Source organism: Armigeres subalbatus, chromosome 2 (assembly GCF_024139115.2).
Source record: "Armigeres subalbatus isolate Guangzhou_Male chromosome 2, GZ_Asu_2, whole genome shotgun sequence".
Lineage (NCBI taxonomy): Eukaryota > Metazoa > Arthropoda > Insecta > Diptera > Culicidae > Armigeres > Armigeres subalbatus.
In genome coordinates this window covers 346,369,165-346,386,839 of record NC_085140.1, presented here as the reverse complement: position 1 = coordinate 346,386,839, position 17,675 = coordinate 346,369,165, and the positions used below count along the sequence as shown (strand labels likewise).

The following is a 17,675-nucleotide window of genomic DNA, read 5'->3' as shown; positions in this document are numbered from 1 at the left end:
AATATCTCACTCTGATTTGTGTTCAAATGCAGTGGTATGCAGTATCCGTACACTGCGGCGGATGAACCAAGCCATAAAAAGTTCAATGGACTTCATGTCAATTCCATTTGAAAAGTCACGAAATATAAATCAGTATTTCATCGATGCAGGAATACCTGGCATACCGGTAGCTCAGACTCAATTAGGTTATCGAACTTGAAGAGTCTGGTTGGCTTATTATCATTTGACCGAACGTCGTTTGATCATGTGTCGTGAAGTGTGAGAGGCGAGAAGTAGAAAACGATATATGTTGAAGTGAAGGATTTTGATTGGGAAATGAGTGAGAGTGAAAAGGAAGATGTTAAATGTCTCAATTCTTGATTACGAAAAATTTCAAGCATAGAGAAGAAGAATAAAAAATGAAGAAGAAAGAAAAAATAAATCTTACATTTAGGCTGTGTCCTAACGCTTCTGTGTAAATAAACGCTGTAATGCTTGTTGTACATAAAGCTTTCTTATAGATATATAACAGCAATACACTCGCGACCGAAAAAAAATCCTTCTTTCTCAGTCATGCTTCTCCCGGCTTGATTTAAACGATCTCGAATGATAAATCGATCCACTTCTCTTAGTGGGTTAGTAGAGCTCTACACATTTTGAGAGATGGTTTGAGCAATAACCAATTTTGAAAAGAAGATAGAAACAGGAAGGAGTAAGGATCAAAGAAGAAAAGAGGTCACCAGTAGGGAACAAGTCGACAGGGAGAAGAACTTTTTCCTTCTTGAAGAAAGAAATAAGAGAAAATAAAATCAAAATAAGTAGATAACAAAGGAAGGGTCAGAAGACAAATTGAATAAAAGTAAGAAAGGTTGTATGAAAAAAATATTAGGCAGAAAAAAAGAGCTTTCCTAAGCCATGCGGGTTAGATCCCCGGAAATTTTCGGGTTGTACATTTTCTCGACATCTCTGAGTACTAAAGTATCATCGAGTAGCCTTGATATACGAATGCACGACTTGCAATTTGGTGGTTACACCCTTTTCAGATATTGATATATAGAAATATCAATTTTTCAAACAACAGGCTACAAAAAAGGGTGCCGACAATCGACCACATGTGGGTGCCGATAACCGAGTTTAGCATCCATTTAAAAAAAAACTTTTATAGCACTTAAATCGGTGACATTCAATTCTTCTTCTTATTGGCATTACATCCCCCACTGGGACATTGCCGCCTTGCTGCTTAGTGTTTATTCAGCACTTCCACAGTTATTAACCGCGAGGTTTCTAAGCCAAGGTACCATTTTTGCATTCGTATATCATGAGGCTAACACGATGATACTTTTATGCCCGATGAAAGTCGAGAAAATTTCCAGCCCGAAAATTGTCTAAACCGGCACCAGGAATCGAACCCAGCCACCCTCAGCATGGTCTTGCTTTATAGCCGCGCATCTGACCGCTAGGCTAAGGAAGGCCCCATTCATATTATAAATCAGGGTTCATTCACTTTAGAAAAACTCAATGAAATTAACTTTTTGATCAATTTACATTACTGTAAAACACTCAAAAAACTTTTGAGTGGGTTTTCACTTGTCTGAAAAATATTTAGTTTGTAAAACAAAACAGATGCGACTGTTTGGTTGGGTATTAGGCACGAAAATATCGTACTGATATTACCCAAACATGATACTTGTCAGATGGTCCGTAACTGTATTCTGTCATAAGTTATGTCGGGGTGCCAACCAGTGCCGGCAACTGACCACCTTCCTCTACTGAGTTGGGTGCGTTGCAACGGTTGTAACTCACTCTTGATTTTGAGATTTTGAGTTTTTACTGACACTGGTTGTCTAGATCTAAAACAGTTTGACATTCTTGTATTTGAAGGATAGACAGACCTTATTCGATTTTGGCAACACGTTCGGAACATTCATCCTACCAAAATCGAATGATTTTTCTTTTCTCATGATAATTCACATTTCTTCACGTATAGTGATACTAGACACACTGTGATACTTTTCTAGGCCGATTCTGAGATCTAAACGTTTTTTTCTGGAATTTTTGAACGCGATTTTTTATGACTTCTTTTACGTCGGTTTTGGAGTCTAACCAGTTTTTTTACAAGGATTATAAAATTTACGTGGTTTATATACAACTATAAATACAACAATAACATTGTTTTGACAAATTCCATTGGTGTTGTCCAAAATCAAATTGCTTCGTTGCCAAAATCGAATGGGGCCTGTACTACAAACCTTCTCCAAGGATTTCTGGGATGAGTAAGAACATCAGTTGTGAACACATTATTTATGCCACAGAGAGCATTTGTAAAAAAAAACAATGATCATTGATAAGTAGACCTGAATGCCTGACTATTTACAAAGAAGCATACACATAATATTCTATGTTTCACAAAAAAAACATGTACCGTCGTGTGGGGCTTCTTTTGACTTCAGGGGCTACTTTGGATTTTGGATTTTCTGAAAAAATTAAGAGAAAAAAATACCAAATTTGAAACAGAAAGTTAGCATCCAACTATCAACAAGACACCCGAATGGTAATAATGGCGGTTTGGTAGTAATTTACGTTACAATTCTTGTTTCAAAATGTCCAAAGTAGCCCCCGATTTGTCAAAAGAAGCCCCGCACGACGGTACCATATTTTTAAAAAATCTGATGATTTTTGGTTACGCTTGTAGACCCTACGGCCTTACTTCAGGGATTTCTAGGATGACTAAGAAGATTCGTTGTGAACACATTCTATTCTATGTTCCACAAAGGGCATGTATCATATTCAGAACAGTGCGCATAGTCTTTGGTTTTGCAAGTAGACCTTAACGCTTTATTCCATGAAATTCTTGGATAGCTCCTCCCAAGTAACATTTCAAGTTTTTTTCCACTCTAGATTTGGTTTTTAAGATCAAATTATAAGAATAATCAATAAAACCCACTATTACATGACAGCCTTTTGATGACTGCTATACGAGTAAAATTTGACCAAGTATTCCATTCTCGAAAACTACTAGGGTAACGGTACCAATAGTGGAGGTATTAGTAGATTCACAAATGAAAATATTTTTTTAAAATTGATATTTATGGGAAATTTAAAGCTTTAATATCTTATTCAATAGAAAAACTAATAAATTTGCTAACTAAAATGAGATAGATGTCATTTAATATCAACAATTACCAAATATTGCTTGCACCACTATGAGTACACTGTTCCTTTAGTGACGGTAAAAATTAATTTTGGTTCCCATAGTGGTGCTATCCATTGGTTTCTTATGAGACTCGCCACTATTGGTACAGTTGCACCACTATAGGTGCAAGGGAGTCAATTTTGTTAAGGAAAATCATTGTTTTCAATAGTTTTTCAAGCAAAATCTTAAGATAAGTTACATTTAACAGGATATTTAAAGCACGGCGCATCAACTGAAACCATCGTAAAGTGTATAAATATGAAAAATCTCATTAAAACCCCACTTCTTCTTCTTCTTATTGGCATTACATCCCCACACTGGGACAGAGCCGCCTCGCAGCTTAGTGTTATTAAGCACTTCCACAGTTATTAACTGCGAGGTTTCTAAGCCAGGTTACCATTTTTGCATTCGTATATCATGAGGCTATCACGATGATACTTTTATGCCCAGGGAAGTCGAGACAATTTCCAATCCGAAAATTGCCTAGACCGGCACCGGGAATCGAACCCAGCCACCCTCAGCATGGTCTTGCTTTGTAGCCGCGCATCTTACCGCACAGCTAAGGAGGGCCCCAAAACCCCACTACCTCCACTATTGCTGCTACCTCCACGGTACGGTTACCCGATACAGCTATAATAAGAGTATTTGGAAAACCTTTTCAAGCTACCCGCAAAAAGGGGAATTTGGCTGTGGCATTGACAGTTGTTGCTTTAAAAAAAAATAGAAAAAAAAAACTTTGCCATCAAATAATAACAAAATGGATTGGTCATTAGAATTACGATGAGGATGACATATGAAACTATAATATTTTTTCGGTTTTTTTTTCGATGTACTGCCATTGAAATTGGATTTGATTGGATTTTGTGGTGAAAGTTAGTGAAAAACTAAGATTAAAAACATGCGCCGGCAAAACAATGTAGTTCTGGGAACAGTATCCTGAATGTGTTATTGCCACAGTATCGTGAATGTTCACTAAATCGATTGGAACTTAGCCCAAATTATTTGTAATTTGTTAATGGTATCCAAAAAGGTGTGGTAAACGTCGAAAATATATTCCAAAAGGTTATTCAGTGATGAATTTCACTGATTTGGAAACTCTTCTCCGTTTCCAATATGACTATTATTAATTTCAATTAGAAAAATGTTGCTCTTATTGAACACCATTATAAACTCTTTGCAATACAAATATTCTTATTAGGGTAATTCATTTGACCACTAAAAATTATGGCTTTATTCGATCGTTGAAAGTTGGATTTATTACGCTTCTCAGCACAACAATGTATCTGATCATGAATTGAATCTAGGCATTTGACGTTTGAAGCTTTTTCTGCATATGAGAGGTTTATTGATAGCAATAAGAGCGCTATTAAGACTGAGTAACTAGCTATGATGATTTTTGTCATAAATCCTTAATAAGAAGCGTGGACAATGCTTCTTGGGCTGTTACATGTAAATCATATCCCTAGTAACATTTCAAGTTTTATTCCGCTCTAGGAATGGTTTTCAAGATCGAATTATAAGAGCTAACAATAAAACCCACTACTGAAGTACAACCTTCTAATGACCACTATAAGGGGCCCCACACACGCTCCGACATGTTGTACAACTTTGACTCCGCCCCCAAGTGTGTGCGACCAATTCAATTTGTACAACCGTCTGACGAACAGTTGGTACAACCAAAACTCCAACAAACGTAATATTTCGGCATTTTCTTTGTGTATATGATGTGTTTGCAACCATGGTGCTTTTTCACGAATGCTGAATTGAATTGGAGTGCAATTATAGTGGATTTAAATTGAAATTGGATTTGAATTACATTGATTGTGGATTAAATTGAATTTTATTGGAACGTGAATGGCATGTTATTGGAATTTTAGTGATGATGGATTGGAATGCGATTGAAATTTATTTAGAGTTGGAATTGAATTTGATTGTGAACGGATTGGAAGTAGATTTGAATTGTATTGAAATCGAATTTTCACAGTCCATACAGGAATTCTCACAGATGTTCCACCCGGAATTTATCCGGAAGTTCCTCCTGAAATTCATCCGGAAGTTCTTCCAGAAGTTCCTCTCAGACTTGCTCCCGAAATTACTCGCGAAGCTTCTCCCGCAATTCCTCCGGAAGTTCATTCTGGATTTCCTTCAGAAGTTCCTCCCGGAATTTGTCCGGAAGCTCCTTCCGAAAGTTCTTCCCGGAATTCCTTCAGAAGCTCCTCCCAGAATTCTTCCATAAGTTCCTCCCTGAATTCCTCCGGAAGCTCATCCCGCAATTCTATCGGAAGTTCCTCCGGAAAATAGAATTGGATTGTTCCAAGTTCAAGTTCCTCCCGGAATTCCTCCGGAAGTTCCTCTAGGAATTCCTCCGGAAGTTCCTCTAGGAATTCCTCCGGATATTCTTCTAGGTATGCCTTCACCTTTTGGGACTCCACCAGAAGTTTTTCCCGGAATTTCCTCCTGGAATTCCTGCTGAAGTTCCTCCCGGAATTTCTCCGGAAGTTCCTCCACGAATTCCTCGGGAAGTTCCTCCCAGAATTCCTCGGGTAGTTCCTCACGGAATTCCTCCTAAGTTCCAAGTTCAAGGTCCTCCCAGAATTCCTCCAAAAGTTCTTCCCGGAATTCCTCTGAAAGTTCTTCCAGGATTTCCACCGGAAGTTCTTCCAAGAATTGCTCCGGAAGCTCCACCTGAATTCAATCTGAAGTTCATCCTAGAATTCCTGCGGATGTTCCTCCAGAAATTTCTCCGGATAATCCTCCACGAATTCCTCAGAAAGTTCCTCCAGAAATTCCTCCAAAGTTCCTAGTTCAAGGTCCTCCTAGAGTTCCTCCAAAAGTTCTTCCCGAAAGTCTTCGGGAAGTTCCTCCCGGGATATCTCTAGAAATTCCTCCGGAAGTTCCTCCCGGATTTTTTCCGGAGCTTCTTGCCAGAATTCCTCAGGAAGTTCTTCCCGGAATCCCACCGGAAGTTCCTCCAAGAACTGCTTCGGTAGCTCCACCCGAATTCAACCTGAAGTTCATCCTGGAATTTCTCCAGAAAATCCTCCACGACTTCCTCGAGAAGTTCCTCCCAAAATTCCCCCAAAGTTCCTAGTTCAAGGTCCTCCCAGAGTTCCTCCAAAAGTTCTTCCCGGAAGTCTCCGTGAAGTTCCTCCCGGGATTTCTCTAGAAATTCCTCCGGAAGATCCACCCGGAATTTTTCCGGAACTTGTTGCCAGAATTCCTCAGGAAGTTCTTACCGGAATCCCACCGGAAGCTCCTCCAAGAACTGCTTCGGAAGCTCCACCCGAAATCAACCTGAAGTTCGTCCTGGAATTTCTCCGAAAAATCCTCCACGACTTCCTCGGGAATTTCCTCCCAAAATTCATCCTAAGTTCCTAGTTCAAGGTCCTCCCAGAATTCCTCCAAAAGTTCTTCCCCGAATTCCTCGGGAAGTTCTTCCCGGGATTCCTCTGGAAAATCATCCGAAAGTTCCTCCCGGAATTTTTCCGGAAGTTCTTGCCCATACTCCTCAGGAAGTTCTTCCCGGAATTCCACCGGAAGTTCCTCCAAGAATTGCTCCGGAAGTTCCACCCGAATTCAACCGGACGTTCCACCCGAATTCAAACGGAAGTTCATCCTGGAATTCCTGCGGAGGTTTCCCCGGAGTTTTTCCGGAATTTCCTTCACGAATTCCTCGTGAAGATCCTCCCGAAATTCCTAGGGAAGTTCCTCCCTAAAGCAACACATTTGTCATAGACGAGTTCATAAGTCGTATATATGACCAAATCAAGTAATATATAAGTTGCTCGGAACTTTTTCGGAAGTTCTTGCTGGAATTTTTCCGGAAGCTCTTGCCGGAACTCTTCAGGAGTTCTTCCCAAAATTTTACCGGATGTTCCTTCAAGAATTGTTCCGGAAGGTAAGTTCCACCAGGAATTCAACCGGAAGTTCCCCCCCTGGAATTCCTGCGGAAATTCTTCCCAGATTTTCTCCGGAAGTTCCTCCCGGGATTCCTCTGGAAATTCCTCAGGAAGTTCCTCCCGGAATTTTTCCAGAAGTTCTTTCCGGAACTCCTCCGGAGTGCTTCCCGGAACTCCGCAAGATGTTCCTCCAAGAATTGCTCTGGAAGTTCCACCCGGAATTCTACCGGAAGTTCCACCTGGAATTCGTCCACAAGTTCCACCTGGAATTCCTCCAGAAGTTCCTCAGGAAGTTCCTCCAGGAATTCCTCTGGAAATTCCTCTAGGAATTCCTCTGGAAGTTACTCCAGGAATTGCTCCGGAAGATCCTCCAGGAATTCCTCCGGAAGTTCCTCCAGGAATTTCTTCGGAATTTCCCCGAAAAGGTTTTATCCAAGGATTTCCTTTGGAAATTTCTTTCGAAGTAACTACGGAAATTCTGCCAGGAAATCCTCCGGAAGTTCCACCTGGAATTCCTCCGGAGGTTCCTCCCAGAATTCCCACGGAAATTCCTCCAAAAAATCACAGAAAGTTCCTCCGGAAGTTATCCAAGGATTTCCTCCGGAAGTTCCTAAAAGAATTTCTCTGGAAGCTCCTCCAGGAGTTCCACCGGAAGTACCTCCAGGAATTCCACAAAAATTTCCTACAGGAATTCCTCCGGATGTTCCTTCAAGAACTCCTCCGGAATTTCCTAAAGGAATTCCTCCGAAAGTTCATCTAAGAGTTCCTCCATGTATTCTATTTGGATTTCTTCCGGAAGGTCCTCCTAGAGTTCCTTTTGAAAGTCCTCAATGTATTCCTCCAGAAATTCCTTCGAAAGGTTATTCACTTTCAATCTGTGGATATTCCTTAGAAATTTTTCTGGAATCTGTCAATGATTTCCGCTAAAATTTGCTTCAAAAGTTCAAGCGTGAATTCCTCCGAAAACTTCCCCGGATTTATTTTTTAGATATGCTTCCTCGGAAATTCTATCAGTAATTCCGCAATCAATTCCTCTGAGAAGTTCTATAAAAGTTCTCTCTGGAGTTCCTCCAGAAAATCCTCTAAAACTCTTTTTAAATTACTTCTCCAACTCAACAAACATTACTTAAACTCAATTCCAGAATTTACAGCCGAAAATTAAAAAAAAAATCTCCAGATAGTTCCTCAAAAATATCTGTCAACGTTATAGGAACATTTCCATAAATTCTCAAAGAAAATGTGGGACATTTGTTGAATAATAACATTGTCAGGCGGTTTTAGAAAAAAATATGTTTGACCGAGCATACGCTGTATAACAAGGGACCAAGCGGCATGGCCAATTTTCATATGGCGACGGCGCACAGGTCCAATATTATATTATCATTATTCTGTTATTATTATTATCGCATATTATCTTATTATCTGTATTATCGAAAAAAAATCACTTTCAGCTCCTGGATATTCCACCAGAGGAATTGAAAGCAGCAGTGTTGTACAACAACACCATACACAATACAACTTGGTTGTACAACATGCGACTTGGTTGGCCCACCACAAGTCTGAGCTAAATCAAACAAAAGATTTTTTAGTTACTAGATAAAGATTGTCGCTTCGGTTCCCTTTGTTCTGCTATCCGGACTCCGGAACATGTTGGGTACCAAGCTGTCAAATCGTATGTATTTTCCTTCTTTGACATTTAGCTCCCCTATCCTCGCCAGCAAAAGATGTTCCGGACAGCGACGACAGCGACAATCTTTATCTAGTAACTAAAATATCTTTTAATCAAACTGTTTTGATTTCATCTGACCAACTTAGCAACTTTGAAACCGTCCGTCCGACAGTCGTACAACTTTCCCACAACCAGTCCGACTTGGCTCCGACCGAACCAAATTTCCTGGGGGCGGAGTCAAAGTTGTACAACACGTCGGAGCGTGTGTGGGTCCCCCAAGAGTAGGATATGGCCAAATGGCCCTTTCTAGATCACCATTATAAACCTGTTATAAATATATATAAATCCGTTTTAGACCGCCCGCGAAAAAGGAAAATGCTGTCAAAGGAAGCTGTCAAAAATGTTGCTTTGGAAAAGAGAAACAAAGATTTGCAGAAAAATAATAACAAAATAAATTGTTGACGAAAATCATGATGCAGATGAATTCAAAATAATGTTTTTCAGTTTTCCCAAGTACTTCCATGGAAATGAGGTGCGCTTTCGATTTCATAGTGAAAGATAGTGCAAAAATTAAGATTGAACACTACGCGCCCGCAAAATAATATAGTTTCGAGCAATAAATTTAAAATGATTATTTCACCAATATCGATAATCTTCACTTAATCCATCAAAATTCCATCCAAATATTCAAATCAATAGCCAAAAACGTGTTTTTTGCGAAGAAAACACCGCCTAATCATGAATTCCAGTGGTTAATTCCACCGACTTGTAAATGCGGCCCTTTTTTTCAATATGGCCATCATAGTTTTCAATCAGAAAAATGTTGTTCTCATTAAACACCGTTATGAACTCTTTGCAATATAAATATTCTTATTGTGGTTATTCATTTGATCAAATTTTGGATTTGATCGAGTATTCAAAATAGTGTAACGTTTGGGAACTTCAAGACGGTGTCACTTGAGTACAATTAACTACACAAAACTCTTATACTTCGCACGAATAGACAGCTCTTTATTTTTACGACTGTTCCCGGTCCTTGCCCGAGTATATGTGCTCTCCTATCTACCTTCCGCATATTCAGGCTACTGTGATTATTTTCCGCTCATCTAGCTTCGACCCTACAATCCCTCCTTGCTTTTATTATATTAGTGTGGTATATAATCCTTATGTCTAATGGGCTGAGTTCTTACACGTTTTTCTCTACAACTTCCACTATCCATTTCCGTTAACGAATCCGACGAGCAAGGTGAGTCAATCGTCTTCAGATGGGTGACAACTCGTCGGTACTCTTTTCCAGCTCCACACGAACGAACCGTAGTGTCCCCGCCTACGATGCGAACAACTTCATATCCCTCTGGTGAGAAATCAGTTTCCAGTTTGTTGTTTTTCTTCATTCTTTTTAGCCAAAACTCGATCTCCTACTTCGATGTCGCTCTCCTTAGCTTTTTCTTCGGTTATCCGCATATATTTTACCTTTTACTTTTGGAAACCTTATCTCGATCACGTATTTCTCCATCTTCTATTGCCAATGGTGGTACTATTGGTAACTTGCTCCTTATCTTTCTTCCAAACATAAGCTCTGCAGGGACTTTCCGGTAGTACTATGACTTGATGAATGGTATGTTAGAATATACTTCCGTAGCTGCACCTCCAATCTTTGCCAAGCTCTTGCGCAATCCTTAATCTTTTGAGAAGCGATCTATTCTGCCTTTCTACTTCTCCATTCATGGAAGGCCAATATGGTATCGTATTGATGAGCGTTATTCCGCTATCCTCACAGAATAATTTTTCACTAAATTGTGGGCCGTTATCTGCCCTTAGTGTCACTGGTAGGCCATACCTACCGAAAATTGTTGCAAATTCCTGTATAGTCTCCGGGCAGTTATTTCCGTCATTTCACACACTTCCATAAAACGGCTATAATAATCAATAACCACCAGCAAGTATTGACCTTCAGGTAGTGGGCCCAGGAAGTCAACTGCAACGTCTGTCCATGGCTGTGCCGGGAGTTCTCTTCTTATCATTGGTTCTGGCGGATTCGGAGCCGATACTAGCTTAATATGTTTTTGCGTCATAACCGTACAGCTACTGACAAGATCAATCGGCTTTTGACGTTTTAAGCATTCAGCAAATTTATTAGAGAGAGAGATAATTTCTTTTTGGTATTTTCCAAAAAATATGCATTTTATTTTTACACGATTTCGCGAAAATACACGATTATTTTTAAACGAATTTCTTTTTGCACGCACGCTTCAATCGTGTTAAAAAATTTCAGTGATCAATAGATACACTATTCCCAGGGCGTCGAGAATGTTCCCAACCCGAAAACATCTTAAACCGAACCGAGAATCGAACTCGCCATCTCCGGATTGGCAATCCTACGCCTTTGCTCGCAAGGCTACTGGAGACCCATAGGATATACGCATCCTTTTAGTTGCTCCTTTGCTCACTTGATTGGAAATACCGTTTCGATTCATATTCCGAACATTTAAGCACATTTTTCACTTCGGAGGTCGGCACATGATGTGGTATCTAAAGTGGAAAAAGCGCTTTGTTCTTTCTTGGATATTGAAGGAGCGCTCGATAACGCATTTTATTCGTCAATGGATCGTGCCATGAAGAAAAGAAATTTCGACTCGAACATTATCAAATGGATTCACACCATGCTTGCAAAAAGAGAAATCTCTTCAGAGCTGGGAAGTTCGTCTCTTACAGTATGGGCAACAAAAGGTTGCCCTCAAGAAGGGGTCCTCTCACCACTAATGTGGTCCTTAGTTGTAGACGGAGGTCGGCACTTTCATATAAGCGCTTGAAAATAATATTTAATTGATTGTAATAATCAAATCTAAATAATTTTATTCTGCAAAATATTTTCTCAAATTCCGAACACCACCTCAAATGCACACTCTGAGGAATATCTATGCTAACTGCGTTTCTTCTGGTTGACCCCACGTTCGTTTACGTTCAGTTTGTATTGGATTAATATAACCTCTGTATCCTCGCCCTGAAACAATTTAATCTTGCATAGATTACTTTTTTACTCTAGCTTAGTATAAACTTTGAAAATATGAAAAATTATTTGTTTGTATGTGTTTACAGGTTTGGTCTATTACTGAGTGCACTAAATTGCAGAATTTCAACGTTATCTCATTGTTAATAAAATGATTTTGAGCTTTTTATTGGAATGTCTTCACTTGTCATAAGACGAGATTGTACAATCCCATTTAATTCCACCACTTAATTTTACCTTGACAGATACGTATTTCGACCTCAACAGTAAGGTCGTCTTCAGTGTCTCGTACTTGACTCTAGTCACTGAAGCAACCTTACTGTTGAGGTCGAAATACGTATCTTTCAAGGTATAATTAAGTGGTGAAATTAAATGGGATTGTACAAACTCGTCTTATGACAAAAGGTTATCTCATTGTTGGACAATTTTAATGTCCTTGATCTGAACGCTTTCCGAGAAAATTCGTTCATTTATGCAATAAAAACGAAGTGTTTCAGATAAATATCCATGTGACAAGAGTCCTTAAGAAGATAGCCTGTTTGGAACGCGCATTTGTATGGAACGATGGAATCGCATCATTATTGATTCAAACAATTTCAAACCCAGGGAATTGTGAACGAAGCATCAAAACACTTTTGAAAGCGTGTTACTCTAAGGTTGCTATTTGGCTGCAGTTATGCCAATCTCTAAATTGAAAATCTGATTCTCCAGTCGGATTTCTTTTTACTGTATTATATGAATAGTGCTAGGATACACATATTGATGCTGTCTCAAATGTGGTACTGACTGTTTATTTTGATGAAAGCTACTTCTAGCTGGCAGCAGCAGCGGAAAGTTTAGACAACAGCCTTCCGGGAACCAAATTAACAGAGCTCATCTTTGAGTGGCGATATCAAACGAATCTCTTTCTATTTCGTTCGCCATAAAAGTTATAAAACATGGCTAGTAAATGTAAATTTTCACAGTTAGTGGCCTTGTTGTTTTATAATTTCTTTGAAGTGAAAAAAGGTATAAACTTGTCCGTGTAGTGCCCTATGCAACGGATTGCAAAGGAACTTTTGAAGATTGGTTCAAAGGTAAATGTCCAATGCAGGGTTGGGCTGAATCATTTCTCATACGATAATGATTAGAATTATCATATGATAACTTCTCTGGAGTGAAAAGTAGGCGAGTTGTCCTTGGCGATAACTTTTCGAATTTTGGAATCAATTGATAATAAACTCAAAATTATCGATTAAACGAAAACGTTACCAATACAAATTTAATGTAAACAATGAAGTTCAATCTGATGGCATTGTGTGTTGGTGTTTTGTAAAGAAGTAAGCTCGAAAAGTAACGATAAGTGTTTAAATCGAGATACAATTATCGAACGATTCTCACTCGCCAGCGAGTTTTTATCAATTGATAATTTGGATATGTGATCGCATAAGAGTGTTGTTCATCCTCGATTATTTGAAATTTTGATTTTCCACATCCCTGGTCCAATGTGTACCCAATGTGTACAATGGTTTGAAGGTGGCTTGACTTTTCTTCATATTCAGTATAAAATTTGGAGTCATGAAAGGATTGTTTTAATATCGTTAAGGTGATTTTGTTTTGTTTTGTTTTTTTAATAAAAAGACCAAATAAAATAATTATATATCAAAGTCTCATGACACACTATCCCCTACATTTTTTTTTTCCTTGTTGGGTACATTTTCCACTGCGACCAGTTGGTTGATCTATTGTGGCAGGCCCCGTTTTAATGTTTGTGCCTTGTCAGTGTGTCATATCACTATGAATTTGAGTGACTTCCACTTGCTGATTGTAGGCATTTTCCCAGTAAGGTATAACATATCTTATGAAATGTATTGCCTTACTGGGAGAAGTCATCCATACATCTGATGGTTGTATTAGTCCTTTATCGAAAAATTTGCGCCTTTTTTGGAAAAGTGCTTCACAGGTACACAATAAATGTTCCGAATCTTCCGTGTCCCTTTCGCAGAAACGACAGGTATCATCTTGAACTTTACATAGTTGTTTCAAATAATATTTACTCGGGCAGTGTCCTGTTAGTAAACCGCAGAAGGTATTTAAATCTTTTTTAGATAGACTGAGCAGTTTTTGAGTAACAGTTTTGTTGGGTGATATAAACCTTTTAGATTGCCTTTGCTGTTATTGTTTTTTCAGATTTCATAAAGCACATTTTTTCCCAGTTTGTTAGTTCCATTTTGAGGGTACATTTTGAGGCCCCACAAAATGGTTCTGGTCCTAGGAAAGGTTTTGATGATCCAAGTCTTGCTAAACAATCTGCTTTTTCGTTACCTTCAATTCCACAGTGCCCAGGTACCCAAAATAGACTTACTGAACTATTTTTAGCCACCTGGTGTAGTAATTGAATGCATTCCCAAACTAGTTTAGAAGTACATGTAATAGTAGTTTGTGTAACTAGTTGTAAAAGATGATTTTTTCAGCACGAGTTGTACGTTTATCCAACGAGGCTTGCCGAGTTGGATAGCTTCTACAAGTGCTGAAAAAATCGAGTTTTACCTAACGAGTTTACTACGCTATTTTGCAATGACGAAAAAAGGGCTTTAATATGATAAATCTTTACCAAAATTGTAGGGCAGCTTGACTGTCACAAAATATACATATGTTTGCATTTCTATAGTTACGCTGTAAACAGACAGAGGCACATTCAATAATTGCTTGTATTTCTGCCTGAAATACAGTCGGATATCTACCCATAGATATTGATATGGTAACTCTAGGGCCTGTGACACCAGCTCCAACCCTGTCATTCATTTTGGAGCCATCTGTATAAAAGATTACTGAACCTGGTCGAATAGTGGGCCCCCCAGATTCCCACTCAGCACGACTTGGGAAAGTCACATTAAAGAGTCGTTCGAAATTATATCTCCTCTCCATCCAGTCTTCATGAGTGACTAAAGGATTGATTTTATAATTTATCAAAATACTAAGACGACCCCTAAGATTTCCATCAAACTTTTTTTTTGTTCTAGTCAATTTTAGTGCGTTTTTCTCAGCTTCTAATTGTACAAATAAATGTAAGGGAAGAAGACTGCACACTGCATCTAGTGCTTTATTAGGCGTACTACGTATAGCCCCTGTAACAGAAATTGTAGCCAATCTTTGGAGCTTTTCTAACTTCTTTTGAATGAATTTAGCTTTAGTTTTGGCCACCAAATTAATGATGCATATGTTATTCTGGGTCTTACAATAACCGTATATATCCAGTGGATCATTTTTGGCTTAAGTCCCCATTTATTACCAAAGGTTTTCTTACTTATCCATAAGGCGTTTGTGGCCTTATTCAATATTTGATCTAAGTGTGCGTTCCAGTTTAGTTGCTGTATCAAGAGTAACTCCCAGATATTGAACTTTTAAACACAGCAGAATTTTGTGTCTTCTATAAAAATATCAGGTATGTTATATTTCCTTTTTTTGTGTAAAAGGAACAATAGCAGTTTTATGAGGATTTACGGATAACCCCTCGTTTTACACCATGCAAGAGTTAAATTAGTCCCCCTACATGATTCTTCATTGAAAAGGTGGACAATTTTCCATCCAGGAACCAGGATTCGTATTCTTCCAGAGTTCATAGATTCAGCCGCTGAACGTTGAAAAATGAAGGAAATTGTCAATCTGAAACATTCTGGGGTACAGCCTAGGGTGAAGGGAAAGTTCATTAATTACGTAAAGTAATAAAATTACTTGTCATAAGACGAGTTTGTACAATCCCATTGAATTCCACCACTTAATTGTATCTTGACAGATACGTATTTCGACCGAACAGTAAGGCCGTCTTCAATGTCTCGTACTTGACTCGACTTGAAGAAAATGATCCGCATAATGTACATATTCGCATATGAGTTTTCACAACATTGTAAAATAAAAATAAAAGGTAGATTTGACCTCGAATGAATGAAAAAATGATTGAACGAATACACATTTTTAATGGGAATGCTCGATTCAACAGACAAAATGAAATAAAAAGGGCAGCATTTTTGGATCCCGCTTATCATCGTTTTAAGTATCTGACATGAAAAAAAAAAGAAACATGGCACACCCTTATTCATAATATTTCAGAATCAGCACATTTCCACATCCTAGAAAACGATTAAGTATCAATGGAAACCAATCCCCCTGAAACTTCGATAGATTCCTACTCGGAAACCGCTTAGTCTCCCAATGATTTGCCGAGAATCGCAAATCAATGAACCGTTTCATCGATAACCAACCCTTAACATCCTTCGCATTTAGCGACAAACTTTGCCTCCATTAATTACGAGCCCAATTAGGATCGATTCTGAATTCCATCGGATGGTCCACCCACATTACGGCTCATTGAATGAAACACGATTGTCTTCCGCAGAAGGAAAGAGCAAACTTTTCCGTTCGTCACTCACTTCGCTTTGAATTGTAATCGAGCTTCTTAAAGAAGTTGCAAAAGTACCCAAAAGTGAGTTTATGTCACCCAGTTCCGAAAATGTCTGTAGGGATTATTAAAGCAAATATAATATATTAACAATATAGTCCACTCTTGCCAAAAATAGGCGAACGCAGCCTCAGCGCTCCAACGGATGGCGGTCGAACTATTTCATCAAAGCAACGCGTTATTTTGATTAAATCGTTGAATTGCGTAAAGGTGCATCGTCACTTCCATAACAATCTGAACAAATCGGTATCAGTAAATAAACGTCATGCAGGCTGAATTCGGTGTTAATGTTTTGAATAATCTGTTCAATTCACTCCTTCTCAACATTGCTTCTGCTGCCAAATTCAGTCATTAGTAAATAGTGCTTCAGAGATAAATAAGGCAGCGTTCGCTGATCGCTTGTAGCCTGGCATAGAGCACGTTTAAATGATTTTAAGAACAAATGGCTTATGCGCCACCTCCGGAAAGGACGACTTGTCGTTTTCGTGCTAGGCAAACTCAAACCTCAGGGCCAGTTCAGTTTATCAAATTACCACGAATGCTAGCATATACCAAATATTTTCAGATACTCGTGTCGCTATCTGCGGACCAACTCAAAACGTAATTACCTACCAATTCCGAATGCACTTGAGCGACCAGTTTTCATCACCGGACAAGTTCTTCCCTACCACAATTACCCGCACGCTTCTTGAATTGAATTGAGATCTTCATCTACCCTGTTGAAAAATATTGATTTTTTTGGATTTGTGGTGTTTCAAAACTAGGGGAAGTGGGGGTAGCACGCCCATAGGGGTTAAAACGCGCCACCCCTGAATAAGGTTAAATATCCCCATTTTGATTATTTTCAATAGTCTATACGATAAAGCAATGAAAAATATTGCCATTGGATACATATATTTCATGATTTTTCTCTAGTTATACATGAAAAACTCAAAAAAACGATTTTTGCGTGTTTTGATGCAATTCTAGCTCGGTGGAATTTAGTCTTTCTGTCGCTGTTATACATTGATAAATTAATAATTGAGCCATGAGCCATGCTGCTTACTCGTGTTCTTTATGTTCCACACGAAATCGTCGTCAAAAATGGTTTTAAAACGATTTTATGGGCCTTCAAACTTCTGAGGTCGGTGTGGGGCATTACGCCCATGCTCATTTCGTATGACCGAAACAGCTGAAACATTCGGTTAATTGCCTTAATGTGGGCAATTAAAATGAAAATCAGTACGATAAGCACATGCGCGTTTTAACCCATCCGCTGGCGCATCTCACCCCGCATGGTTTCAAAATCATTTTTTTTTTGGGTGCTTTTTAAAAATCAAATTTCTGTGCAATAAAATGGACAATTAGATATCTGTTATCGGTAGTCAGTCGCAGATATGCTGTTCTTCAGTATGCGCTGATGAAAACTGGCTGAAATGGTGGTTTTCATTGATAAAAATGGCATTTTCCTTAACGTGGGCGTCCTACCCCCAGTTCCCCTAGTGTTC

The 17,675-nt window shown here is 38.8% G+C and overlaps 1 protein-coding gene across 3 annotated transcripts in view; it reads left to right on the top strand.

Moving 5' to 3' along the window:
* The window catches only part of LOC134212898 (trissin receptor), a 529,260-nt gene that overhangs the window by 296,966 nt on the left and 214,619 nt on the right, over window positions 1-17,675 (top strand). The window lies entirely within an intron of this gene.